At 37.4% G+C, this 15,070-nt stretch overlaps 1 protein-coding gene across 1 annotated transcript in view; it reads left to right on the top strand.

Moving 5' to 3' along the window:
• LOC143231905 (potassium/sodium hyperpolarization-activated cyclic nucleotide-gated channel 2-like) overlaps window positions 1–15,070 on the top strand; it is a 143,161-nt gene that overhangs the window by 17,605 nt on the left and 110,486 nt on the right. The gene's annotated exons all lie outside the window — the stretch shown is intronic.

Genomic DNA, 15,070 nt, shown 5'->3' with positions numbered 1-15,070 from the left:
AACTTTGCGCTAAAATACGAAACAAAGTAGCCAACCAAAGAAATAAAAACACACACTCAAAATGTTCGACTGCACCAACGTAGTTTATTCTAAACATTTGGATGTAAAATAGAAAATTTGTAAACAAGTCTTAATGAAACGGAAGCTACCTAAATCCATATTGAAATCCTTCACTATAGAACTACTTTCATTACACAGCTTACTTCCTGACATCAAAGATCATGGATATCTTACAAGATGTTTATGGTGGACAGATGTAAGCAATATTTAGGAGTTGTGCTGTGTGATACATATAAGAAAGAAAATAATGTGTTGTCACATAACTGACGTAGTTCATTATTAAATTAACTAACATTTATAGCTTGTTGTTGTATCTGAGCGGTAGTAAAAACCTTGGAAAGTTTAATGTAATATCCAATACAGGTTGGACTACTTTTCTGAGCGACCACAAATGTTAATAACAGGATTTTATATATGAAACGCTCCTTTAGAATAGGCTTAATTTTTTTGACGTTCTACAACTCTTTTAGACGGAACATAAAATATGTGTTTTTGTTTGTTATGAAGGATACACTTCGCAAATGGGAATTTTACTCATATTTTAAACTATATTATATACTAATTTGGAGTAACCGTCCCCAGGACGGAAGTTACATAAATTTATGATTAATGTAAGGTTACCTTAGGATATGAAAAATTGATTCTCTCATATGTGATTCTAAAAACACAAAAGCGCCCATAAAACCTTCCAAGACACAAAATGTGAAACCGCAAATTTGCTTGTATCTTCGCATCGAGCCAAAAACCATTGTGCCAGATTTGGTGAAGATCCGTCGACAGGGGAAAGGGGTGAAGCAGTGGTAAAAAAATGACCATAAAAACAACAAAAGTCAAAACTGAAATTTGTGTTTATCCCCCTCACGGTTTCCCGCTGGTACAGCGATAAGTCTACGGAATTACAACGCTAAAATCAAGGATTCGGTTCCTCTCGGTGGACTCAGCAGATAACCCGATGTAGCTTTGCTATAAGAAAACACACACACACACACACACACCTCTCATGGACTTGTTGAATCAATTTTGGTGAAGATCCATCCACATTGCGAAGTAGTTATATGGGCATACAACAGACAATGTTGTTATATCTTCTATGTGTGTATATATATGGAGGTCGTGTGTGTCACCAACGCAAAGATGCTAATTTATTATTTAGAAATGTATAAAAGAAGAATATCTTATCTTATTTCAATGGAATAAATTAAATGTCACAAGTGTCATTTTTCGTATACACACTCACTCATACCTTTCGCCTCTACTGATGTATAATTAACAACGTTTTTGCAGAAATGCATAATTATTTATTATTCGACAATATATACACAAATGTTTCAAGTTCTAACAACTGAAGCCCGGCATAACTAGATGGTTTTATCCGAAGGGGTGGGGTTATAGAGTGACGGTCAATCTCACTATTCGTTGGTAAAAGAGTAGCCCAAGAGTTGGCGGTGGGTGGTGATGACTAGCTTCCTTGCCTCTAGTCTCACGCTGCTAAATTAGGGACGGCTAGCCAAATTGCCCTCGTGTAGCTTTGCACGAAATTCAAAAACAAACAAACAATCTAACAACTGTTGTTAAACTTAGATTGATAACAGCGATGAATAACTGGACAAGTGGAAAGAATAGACTATCTTTTTCATAAAACGGCTTAATTTGTTTGTTGTTCAACTGCACAATAAGCTATCTGTGCTGTGCACACCATGGGTATCGAAATCTGATTTATAGCGTTTATAAGTCTCCAAACTTACCGTTAAGCCATTAGGAGGCAAAGAAAAGGCTTAAGGCAATTTGGAATTTCAGTTTTCTTTTCCACATGAGAATAAATGTATTTATGCTGTTATACATAAAGTACGTGCGTCGCATTAACTTCCTGACATGTGACACATAAATATATATTGTTAGTACGACGGACTTGATGTCCTGGATTGACACGTTGGTAAAACCACAGAAAGCAGTACCATCAGCCATCTGTAGAAATATCATTATCTGATTATATGATTTGTTATTGTCTTGTATTAAGTACGTTTTTCTTTAAGTATCTGTCGTTGTTTCTGGCAAATAAAACAAATACTGATAAATGTCACACATTCTCCAAATATTTTATATTTTATCCACTTGAAACCGTTAGCCAAAATCAATTAGATTATTTACAATGAAGATTAGGCTAGTTGTAATAACGGAATAAAAAAATGGGTTTATTTTGTTCAAAACATTTGGAACCGTGCTTATATCAAATACACGTCCGTCACGGTCAGGTGGATAAGGCACTCGACTCGTAATCTGAAGGTCGCGGGTTCGAATTCCCGTCACACCAAACATGCTCGCCCTTTCAGCAGTGGGTGCGTTATAATGTGACGGTCAATCCCACTATTCGTTAGTAAAAGAGTAGCCCAAGAGTTGGCGGTGGATGGTGATGGTTAGTTGCCTTCCTGCTAGTCTTATGCTGCTAAAGTATGGACAGCTAGCGCAGATAGCCCTCGTGTAGTTTTGCGCGAAATTCGAAACAAACAATCTATTCTAATTTTAAAAGGCAATAAATATAGTGCTTCATCATAATTGTGTACTGGTATAATTTAAACACATTCGTTATTGTTTGTTTTTGAATTTCGCGCAAAGCTACACCAGGGCTATCTGTGAGTCGAGTGCCTTAACCACGTGGCCATGCCGGGCCATGATTTAAGTTGAGCCATTTCAAAATATTACTAAAAGAATTCATTTACTTATCATATATTGCCAAAGTAACATTATAATTACTTATTACTAAGACAATGTCTTCTGTATACATACATATAAATAGAGAAATTTAAAAGAATATTTCTATAACATTTATATACATTAAGAAAAGAAGAAAACCTAAACTAAGTCTTTTTGGTGCACCACATGTGACCTTTCTACGATCAATATAAATATTTATACCAATATAACATCTTATCTGTTATTATTATACTTTGCAACTTATAACTAATAACGAAAATACTATATAACAGTTTATTTTCCGAATAGGACACAATAAAGAAATACCATCTTCTGGTAGATTATCCCAGCAAGCTTCACATTATCAATGTGTATCTGAACACTATTTTCACATATTTCTATAACTGATATGAAATCGCGGTGAAATAGAATGTATCAGAACCACATTTTGACATTGTTTGGTCTTGGGTGATAGTGGAATGCAACCTAAAATTTATCGCTATTGAAAATGGTATATAAAAGACCTTTGCGATTCAAAATATTTATACAGTTAGATCATAAAGATGAGTTCAAAATGGGATTTATAATTGCTAAGATGGCATTGAAAATCGAGAAAATATGGATTAACTTTGGGTACCTGGACTATCCAGAAAGAGACCTGAAATAAATTGTGCTGTCGCTATGGTCAGCAAAATGCAGCGTTTAGTAATAATTGAGAGTCCAAAAACAGAAAGATCAGTGCTAAAAACTTTCCACATTCCTCCAGAAAAGTAGCACAAGTTTCATGTAGGGTTTTGCACATGACGTCAGAAAAAATCCTATTTCATTCATGTTGAACTTTAAACATCCTCATTTATACCACTCGCAAAAAATTTAGAATTTTAGGTTTGTTTAAGTTAGTATATTTTTAGGTTATCAATTTTCTTCAACTTTAACATGTTTATTGCAGAGAATCACTCTAATCTTAACTTGGGTTTGCATGTTTATGCACTAGTAATTCCTTATGTAAACAGGCCTTTATGAGAAAGGACTCAAATTCTGCAAACGAAAAGGCTGGTTTTGATCAATTAGGAAGGATGCTCACTGTTGAGATAATATTAGATTTATGGATATTTTTGTTGGTATTGACTTTTGCAAATAGTGTGAAAGCTTTTAAAAACCATTTAACTGAAACTGGAGTTTGCACAGCCCCCTCACTGTTTCAGGAGGGCCGCACTCAGACTGAGGTGACATAGGTCATGGGGATGAGACAATTTGTGGCCATTAGATTTTAGCATAGATACCAGACCACAGGCGAATACACTAGGAGGTCAGATTAGGTTAGCAGAATGGATACAGGTAAAGTAGACGACCGACGTCTGCGGAATGTAGTCTATAGGAACCACAGTATTAGGGCTAGGGTCTTCAGGAACGATCTTCTCCAACCTATACCATAGAGTCCAGCTGACATGTTTCTGGGCTTTCATCATAAGTTCAAGTAATTGAGGGCCTGGAGATGTGAAGAATAGCAATATTCAGCCTGCAACATTGACCGCCACGATGCCTCTGAGGAGATAGCTCAATCATAGTCTGGAGTGGCATCGACAGGTAAGGTCGTATGTGATGGATGGAATATCCCTGACAGTGAGACTTTACTGGATGTGGTTCTGTTTACCATTATTTACTCTCTCGTTTTTGCTGCCACAGATGAGTTCGTGCATAAACGAGATAACATTCGTCCGCCCAAAGCTGGAATAACATAGCAATTGTTTTTTCAGAGTAAAGGAATAGAGATGCTGGACTGACCTTCTGAGTCACTAGACCTAAATCAGATTAAGCATGCGTGAGACTTATTAGGGAGTTAGAGGCAGACAACCCATTATCTTATGATTGTTCAGGAGCTTGGAGATGACCTCATCTAGGAGTGGACTGAAGTGCTTCCACGACTTACTGGTTTAATCACTACATACACCCTTGTGCAAATTAATTGAAACAAGACGGAAAATTACGATTTTTTCAATTTTTTGCGTTTTATTTCTGAGAATTCAAAATTTACTCACAAATTAATACATGATATGACCGCCTTTATTTTTCAGAAGATCATTAATCCGCTTTGGCATCGAGTCCACGAGTTGACTGCAATCTTTACTAACTTTTGGATCGCGGTACCACACCTCAATTATGGCCTCAATTAGCTTATCTTTCGTAGTACAGTCTTTTCTCTGAAGTATTTCTTTACAAATTGCCCAAAGATTTTTAATAGGATTTAAGTCCGGAGAGTTTCCAGGCAAGTCCAGCACCTTTATTCTCGTTGTAGTCATAATATTGTTCACAAGTTTCGATGTGTGGTACGGAGTCAGATCTTGCTGAAAAATGCCAGATCCATCTGGAAATCTCTTTTTCAATTCTGGAACAACTCTTCTCTCCAAAACTTCAATGTACTGTGGTCCTCGCATCATACATACTACGATATGTAAGCCTCCGACGCTATAGTAGCTGAGAAAGCCCCAAAACATCTTCTTCAAGGGATGTTTTACGAACTGATTGATGTGAGATTCTCGAAGTTTCTCACCTGGAGATCTGCGAACATGTAGACTTCTTTGACCCTGTACGAAGAAATGAGTCTCGTCACTGAATAACACCTTCCTTCATTGTTCTTGCGTCCAATTCTTGTATTTCAGACCCCATTGATACCATTTTTTCTTCATTGAGTTGATAAGACGTTGTTTTTTGACTGGTCTCCTTAACACAATTTCGAATGACGTAATATTCCTTAATATTTCGTCATATATCTAAAAATAGATCGACCGTACTGCAAAACACGGCTAATGACGCCGTCTGTGTGAGAAAATGACTATTAAAGGAAATCAGCGTGTCCAGGTAGCCTACACCGGCCGCCATGCTGAAAATATTGTAAAATGACCATTTGTTTCAATTAATTTGCACAAGGGTGTACCTCAAGCAGCTGGAGAACAAAATGGGTATTCATTGGTTAAGTAGATGCAAACAGCAATTATAAATTTCTGTCTGATTGTTCTGGTCACAGAAAGGTTTTAGTCTCAGATCGTGGATGGCTTGTGGAATGCCTGCAGGGAAGAAGAGCGTGCTTTGAATACGACAGTCTACGGGGGTATTTCCAAGATGCATTATTGCCGTATAGAGCATGAGCATATATAACATCGTGGGCTATAATAACGTGGTGAGGCTTCAAAATCATTTTGTTATAACATAGTCAAACTCTGTAAAAAATAAAGCAAAACTCTTAACCAGCTTTAGTTATGCAGCTTGAAAACTTTGTGAACTCTAAATCTATACACAAACGAAACCAATTTTAATAAATTCTAATGTATTATATTTATTAACGATAAAAACAACAAATCTTTTAATGATAATCTTTGCCGTCTAAAATTACAGAGTAGAATTATAAAAAGAGGCAAACTTAAGCCCTGTCTTAAGCTGTGTGACATTCAATCGTGGCATGTGTAAAGAGCTGCGTTGTTAAAATTTCTCATGACCAACTTTACCATATTATTCACAGACACATTCTACAGGGTTTTCATCAATTACTAAACCGCTTGCCCCCTCGCTAGTACAGCAGTAAGTCTACGGATTTACAACGCTAAAATCAGGAGTTCGATTCCCCTCGGTGGGCTCAGCAGATAGTATGATGTGGTTTTGCTATAAGAAAAACATACACACAAACTAAACCACTTGGCCCAGCATGGCCAGGTGGATAACGCACTCGACTTGTAATCCATGGGTTGTGGGTTCGAATCTCCTTCGCACTAAACGTGCTCGCCCCTTTTAGCCGTGCGGGCGTTATAATGTGACGGTCAATCCCACTATTCGTTGGAAAAGAGTAGCCCAAGAGTTGGCGGTGGGTGGTGATGACTAGCTGCCTTCCCCGTAGTCTTACACTGCTAGCGCAGATAACGCTCGTGTAGCTTTGCGCGAAATTCCAAACATAACAAACAAAACTAAACCACATTCTTAATAGAATAGAACGGGGAAGGTACAACATGAACGATGGGAGTTTGTGGCATGTAAGAAACTGATGAATGAAGACCCTCCATACTAGTTTTTATGGGGGGGGTGCTAGGTGAAGGACATTCGATATAAGAAGAAGGTTGCGTGCCCAAATAACCAGCGCAATTGTAACACTTACTCTTAATGTGCTGACATGCGGAACTCATTTATTGCCTGGACATACTTCGAGCCCAAAACAGTGCTTATGTCAAGATGTACTGGTGGCGTCTCTGGTCATGACGAAACTAAGTTGTTAGTCCTTATTATACTGTAAACCGTAACTGTTTACACCATACCATTCTTATTCTATTCAACCATCATAATATGGTTTAATATTTTATGGACACCCTGTACTTTTGAATGTTTATTGTGTCTAGGTCGGTTTTCGTATCCCATATAATTATATCTTGTAGTATCAAAAATGAAAATAGATGTTTGTCCACACCTTTCACTTTTGGAGTCTGTTTTATGTTACCTATAACGTTTAATCATTTAGCTGATGGACACTTCTCGTGAGGATGAAGGAAGTGTTTTCTAAAAATTGCAATTTTCTTTTCTTTTTACATCAGCTTTTACCTATTCTTGTTGATCATTGGTAATCTCAAAAATGGAACACTTGGCAAGAGATATCGACGTTTGGCCTAAAAATATCTCGCTTAGTGACATGCACGCCAAATGGTATGAAATGTTCAACTCATTAAGCTTTGTGTATTTGATTTTAAAAGTCTTATCGTGAAGGGAATGCAGTTTAAAGTGTCGTTTTTACCCTAGAAAATTTCGTAAGTGGTTTACAAGTTTCATATGCGTCGAGAAGAATACTGTTTTTGTTACGTTTCAGAACATGTTTGTTTTGTGTTGTTTTTTTAATTTCGCGCAAAGTTACACGAGGGTTTGTTTGTTTTGAATTTCGCACAAAGCTACTCGAGAGCTATCTGTGCTAGCCGTCCTTAATTTAGCAGTGCAAGACTAGAGGGAAGGCAACTAGTCATCACCACCCACCGCCAACTCTTGGGCTACTCTTTTATCAACGAATAATGGAATTGACTGTCACAGTATAACACCCCCACGGCTGAAAGGGCAAGCATGTTTGGTGTGATGAGGATTTGAACCAGCGACTTTCCAATTACGAGTCGACTGCCTTAACCACTTTGGCCATGCCAAGCCGTTTCAGAACGTATAAGCAACACTTATAAAGTGAAATTATGCGAAGCCTAAAATAACTGCTTCGATGTAAAATATGAAATGTAGCGATCTCCAGTGGTTTAGCTTTGTGACTAACGATATTTATTTTAATTAAATAAAGAGTATTTGATTTAAGAAAATAACAAAATTATTCATAAATTGAAAACATTCTTAATATGTTGATCTTGCGAAAACATAAATTTAAAAGAAATCGTTGCCTGAGCGAGTAAGAAAGTTTGGTGTTTGTTTGTTTTGAAATTCGCGCAAAGCTACTCGAGAGCTATCTGCGCTAGCCGTCCCTAATTTAGCAGTGTAGGACTAGAGGGAAGGCAGCTAGTCATCACCACCCACCGCCAACTCTTGGGCTACTCTTTTACCAACAAATAGTGGAATTGATCGCACATTATAACGCCCCCACGGTTGAAAGGGCGAACATGTTTGGTGCGACCGGGATTCGAACCCGAGACCACCTGGCGAAATAAGAAAGAGCGTATCACTAAATGGGAGTACAGAAAATGCAAAATAGAAATACATTTATATAAATTGTCAATGAAGTTGTTCAATATGATAGGTAATGTAGTTGTTGTACACGTCACTCTAAGTTGGGGTGAATATATTGGTTGGGATCTTGGAATAAGGAATTTCTTGATTGACTTATAGTTTTTATATACTTGGTATTTGTGGTTTTTTTTTTTTATAGCAAATCCACATCGGGCTATCTGCTGAGTCCACAAGGGGAATCGAACCTCTGATTTTAGCGTTGTAAATTCGTAGACTTACCGCTGTACTAGCGGGGGACACTTGGTGGTTTTTAATTTCATTTGACTGAGTTTAGTAAAACGTTTAGTTGTTAATGGCTTTCGGAAACGACTAGGTTAAATGGTTGATACTTTTTTTGTTATGTCATTTACGTCATTATTAATGACGTAATGCTCCCCGCTGGTACAGCGGTAAGTCACAGATTTACCATGCTAAAATCACGGGTTCGATTCCCCTCGGTTGGCTCAGCAAATAGCCCGATGTGGATTTGCTGTAAGAAAACAAACAAAAATGACGTAAATATTTATCTTACAGAAGAAGTGAAGTGTATTGGAACAGGCTTGTTTTTTTGTTTTGAATTTCGCGTAAAGCTACTCGAGGGCTATCTGCGCTAGCCGTCCCTAATTTAGCAGTGTATGACTAGAGGGAAGGCAGCTAGTCATCACCACCCACCGCCAACTCTTGGGCTACTCTTTTAACAACAAATAGTGGGATTGACCGTCACATTATAACGCCCCCACGGTTGAAAGGGCGAGCATGTTTGGTGCGACCGGGATACGAACTCGCGACCCTCGTATTACGAGTCGAACGTCTTAACACACTTGGCCATGCCGGGCCACGCATTGGAACATGCATGGTAATTATAAAGTGAATTGTTCATTTAATAGGGAATTGTTCTTAAACAGCATTTTAATTCACGAGAACTTCAATGAGAAAGAATAATTGGCTTTGGTCAGTACAACAGCTTAAAGGTTTATAACAAATATTCGTGTCACTGTGTTGTACTTATCTCAGATTCGCCTGAACTGAAAATAGTAATGTTACGTATGACACTTAAGGTTCGTAGATTTTGCCTTTCCCATCCAATATAACCTTCTCAAACTAAGAGTGTTGGTAAAACATGATCTTCCATAAGACGTTAAGCTATATTTAAGTACTATACTAATATGTCATATTTGTTTGTGTTGTCTATGGTAATTATTAGAGTGTTTTAATTCACATCTAAAACGACTCCTCTCGGTCTCTTTCATAAGAACACCATCTTTCAAAATATAAATAAGAGACATAACCATGTGTTTCTGGTGTGATCTGGACGTAGGATTAACCAGAGAAAAACAGCAAACAACACTAAAAGTTATGTGGTACAAAACACATTTTGTATCAGGTTCATAACTGATTAGTGACCCTTTTTCTGGTTACAGGATCAGAACGGGCAAGTTTTTTCCCCATGACACTAGTTATACAATTTTTATCACAGTATTAGGTTGAATGCCAGGAAATAAAGTGTAGTTATACAAAAATAAATATTGGAATCTCATGTTCATAGTCTACCTGAATTAATCGGCAGACGTTAAAGGCTCTATTTTACTTTAAAACTGGTGAAAGGCTGGAATACACCTGGCTGAGCCCCAAGTGAATTTAAGTTAGGAGCTACCAGGATATAATACTCGCGTTAGTCACTGAATTCAGATCAAAGTGTCTGTCACTCCTGTAGAATGTTGATTATTAAAAGTAAATCCAACGTAGTTCGTATGTTTTGGGTTCCTTTTGTATTCGTGACCGGTTCCAGATCAGGCTGTTCTATTTGCATAATTTGAAAATGCTAATTTATTTGTGTCATCTATCGTATAAAATGTAGTAAACATACAGGAAAACGAAACACAATACAGAAGTTACTGGGTCACCTATATGTGTCCCCGCTGGTAGAGTGGCAAGTCTTCAGATTTACAACGCTAAAATCAGGGGTTCGATTACTTTCGGTGGACTCAGCAGATAGCTCGATGTGGCTTTGCTATAAGAAGACATACACATGACAAAATGTCAGAAGCTTTTCTATTAACTTTGAAAACACTTTTCTAATTATTTTAGTTTCATTTAAGAATGATAGTTTTTCTCTTGCAAGAGTTTCTTTAAATAAGTAAAAAAATGGTCTTATGAGTTTCATAATGAAACTAAAATCAATGTTTTGTACAACATGTTTCTTTAGATATGAATACAATTCTGTTTTAACAATCTCTCTGAAAAAAAATCAAACTTCATTTTTAGAGCAAAAAGAAGTCCTCGATATGTGTCAACAATATATATAAGTTGTCTACAAAGATATTCCAAGGAAAATTCGGGTAAATGTTGCAGGTTTTGAATCATTTAAACATGTTTTTCGTCATTCAGCTAATTTTCCGAATAGGGGCGACGCCATATTTTAAATTCGCTATGCTTATTTCAAATGTCTGACATTTTGTTTTCAAAATGCATTTTACCCTGCAATTTTAGCATCAGATTGTGAAAAGTGCAATATTTTTTTCGAGTATTACACTAATTAATTTTATCTGCAATTATTTTATTGACATGTGTTACATTATATTAGTATGTGTACATCTATCTTATGTGGCATTTATAACACTGTTTTAAACTACGCGAAATGCTTTAAATTATAATGCTGTGTTTTAACTGATGTAACAGTTAAAAGATGTTAAACATGCTGATCTCTCTTTCTAACACTACATGTTTTCTGCATGTGCAAACCTTTCTTTTCGATAAGTGCTATAACGAAAGTGATTTCAATATGCATAACTTTTTGTATTTAGATGTATAACAGTATGTTTGTACTGTTTAGATACATCTAATATCACATTCATGGAACAATAATAATTTTATGACTCTAGTTGTTCTTTAAATAATTAAAGTTTTAGTGATTATCGAACGTGAAGTGATTCTACACTGTGCAGGACCAGAATGAAGATTCATGTATGTTCCACGTGCGACCGAGATGCCACAGATTTCTGCTACATTCTATCGACCGCTTTTTCACCGACGGTCATCTGTGTCGTATTGACGTATATTCAGGTCGTTATCTACACCTGTATGTCTTATCTGGTTTTACCTGGTCTTCGACATACAATACTCAGTGAGCTGCTGTTTCAGAACTATCTATAGATCTATAAGTCTGTCTGCCTCTTTTTTTTTATCCATCAATCTGCACGTTTGATATCTAACTATCTATCTGTTATACATCGCTGTTACATATGCGATGACTGACAAGATGTATCTACTTCATACTCTTAATACCAACTTATCAATGGGTCTGCAATGGCCTGTCTGCTAATTTACGAATCCGAGAGTCCATGGTTCGCGTCCCTTGCACTTACTGGCTATAGGTGTGTTACAAGAGAGACGGTTAAATTCAAATATTCGATTAGAGTATTCCAATAATTGGCGGCGGGTGTTGTTGACCAGTTCTCTTCCTTCTAATCTATCAGTTCAAAACTACAACAGAGTAGCATAGATAGCTCTCGTGCAACTTTACGCAGGAGAAGTGAACAAGCCTCGTTATAACAGTTGTGTTTAACAGATTGTGCAAAGCAAAGTAGCTGGCAATTGTGTCATTCAACTGTTCACTTCATTTTGTAAAAAAAAGGAGTTTTATTAACAAGTAGGATTTCAGTATGATAAGTTTTAATAATAACAGCACTTTGTATGAAAATTACTGGGTAATAAATTAGCAAACAAAATTTACCCTGGAACAAAATAACGCACCATCACCAAGGTGCTACTTGTTTATTTAATTACGAAGCTAAAAAATGAACACTCTGCACTGTGTACGCTGCATGGATTAAATCCCAAATTTTAGAGTTTTAATTAAGCTTTCAAACTAGGCCGGGCATGGCCAGGTGGTTAAGGCACTCGACTCATAATTTGAGGGTCGCGGGTTCGAATCCCCTTTACATCAAGCAGACTCGCCCTTTCAGCCGTGAGAGCGTTATAATGTGACGCTCAATCCCACTATTCGTTTGTAAAAGAGTAGCCCAAGAGTTGGTAGTAGGTGGTGATGACTAGCTGCATTCCCTCTAGTCTTACACTACAAAATAGGGACAGCTAGCGCAGATAGCCCTCGTGTGGCTTTGCGCGAAATTCAAACAAAAACAAACGCTTTCAAGCTTTATATATATACACTGAATTTCCTGTGAATTTTTTCTTGTTTTGTCCCAGCGATAAGTCTGCGGATTTACAACGCTAAAATCAGGGGTTCGATTACCTTCGGTGGACTCAGCAGATAACCCAATGTGGCTTTGCTATAAGAAATACACACACACTTCTTGTTTTCAGTATATTTATGACAGTAGTATCACACACCCAGATTAGTAAACTTTAATAATGCTATTTGTAAATATATTGACGAACAAAGCATTGAGAAATATCTCGAATTTACCGGTGACTAAATACGTAGAGTCTATTTATTTGAATACTTAACTACGAAAGTCTTTGGACCTTTTGCTAGGATTCCTGATGATTTACAATATTAATTAATATAGATTACTTATAGAATGTTAGATATATTTATGCCTAGTTAAAATGCCGTGGTAAAATCTCAAAAATAGCAAAGAAATTGAAATGACGTGAAATATTAAACAGACGTGGATTTCTTGGCCTTGTTTATTTAGTAGCAATTCTTTCATCTTTACGAAACACCAAAGGTGATGGACATCACCTGTTATAATTCGAAGAACCTCCTCAGAGAAACATGGGCACCACACCAGCTGATCGTGTTTCCAGGGAAGAGAAACAAGTGGAAACCCCTCCATTGCCCACGTTCCCTGGTCGGTAGGTCAAGGGTCAACATGGTGAAATGGTGGCATTCCAGCAAAGCCGCTGCTTGCGACTGCGGCGAGAGGTAAACAGTGCGACATCTGTCAACTTGTCAGCCCACATCTTCAGGTCCCTGCACAGCCGAAGATCTCGCTGTAGGCAGCGAATAATGAGATGTGAGCAGCACTGGCTGGAAACAATATAAGGACAGATGGATACGACAAGAAGATGATGATTTGTTTGTTTTTGAATTTTGCGCAAAGCTACACGAGAGTTGTCTGCGCGCGCAAGTGTTTTCTTATAGCAAAGCCACATCGGGCTATGTGCTGAGCCCACCTAGAGCAAACGAACCCCTGATTTTAGTATTGTAAATTTGTAGACTTACCGCTGTACTAGCGGGGGCAACTATCTGCGCTAGTCATTCTTAATTTTGCAGCATAAGACTAGAGGGAAAGCAGCTAGTCATCGCTACCAACCGCCAACTCTTGGACTACTCTTTTACTACTCAATAGTAGGATTGACCGTCACATTATAACCCCCCCCACGGCCGAAAGGGCGAGCATGTTGGATGTGACGGGGATTCGAACCCGCGATCCTCGGATTGCGAGTCAAGTGGTTTAACCATCTGGCTATGCCGGGCAAAGATAATAATGAAATAAAGACGTCGATGCAAATAAAGTTATACCAACAATAAGGCAATCCAAAAATCAGGTATGAAAGCATTGACGGCCACGTTTACACATGTGAAATCATAGATACATATTTATACAGTGCACTCAATGGTACCATATGTAGACATATCAACACACATGTATAAAATATATGCATGAATAAATTAAGGAAAAGATCAGTTTCTTTCTCTGATGGCTTAGCTCGCGAGCTTAGAGAACTAAGGTATATAGAATGTCATTGTGTCGTATGGGGGTTAAATAAAAATATTGATATGTTGAATTTATGTCTTTATACAGTAGGGGTTTTCTTCCATAGTTTAAATTACTTGCAATATTAAAATCCAGGGTTCGATTCTCTGTGGTGGACAGAGCGCAGAGATTCCAGTTATGTAGCTTGACGTTCAAAAGCAAAACAACTACTACTAAGGTATTTAAAATATTCATATATTTGTGCTCAGCAACACATAAGGACTTAAATATAAGTTACAGGTACTATTATTCTTTGATTCGTTGCTTCATCATTAAAAAGAAAAAAACTATGAGACACGAGCGCTTTTTGCGCTTGTCGTCCCTAATTTAGCAGTGTAAGACTAGAGGGAAGGCAGCTTGTCGTCCCTAATTTAGCAGTGTAAGACTGGAGAGAAGGCAGCTAGTCGTTCCTAATTTAGCAGTGTAAGACTGGAGAGAAGGCAGCTAGTCATTACCACCCACCGCCAACTCTTAAGCTACTCTTTTACCAGAGAATAGTGGGAGTGACCGTCACTTTATAATGCCACCACGGCTGAAAGCGAGAGAATGTTTAGTGTGACTGGGGTTCGAACCCGCGATCCTCAGATCACTTGTCGAAATTTACAGCAGATACTTCAATGGGATATCTTATCTGTGTGCTACATCGCATAACTTCATCTTTATGAAAAATAAACGAAACTAGGTTTTAGATATAAAAAGGAAGGAATCTTTATTAACATAATATAAGTATGACTGACCGGAGAAATAAAACGGTTATAAAAGTCATTCAAACTTCTAGGGTTTATGATCTGAACCGATTTGATTTGATGTTTTTAAGGACTCTTCAGAAATAATTTTTAAGTACTTTCAAAGATAAGTAAATATTTATG

This window comes from Tachypleus tridentatus, chromosome 11 (assembly GCF_004210375.1).
Source record: "Tachypleus tridentatus isolate NWPU-2018 chromosome 11, ASM421037v1, whole genome shotgun sequence".
Classification (NCBI taxonomy): domain Eukaryota; kingdom Metazoa; phylum Arthropoda; class Merostomata; order Xiphosura; family Limulidae; genus Tachypleus; species Tachypleus tridentatus.
The sequence above is the reverse complement of the archived record's forward strand: the minus strand, read 5'-3'. Positions and strand labels throughout refer to the sequence as shown.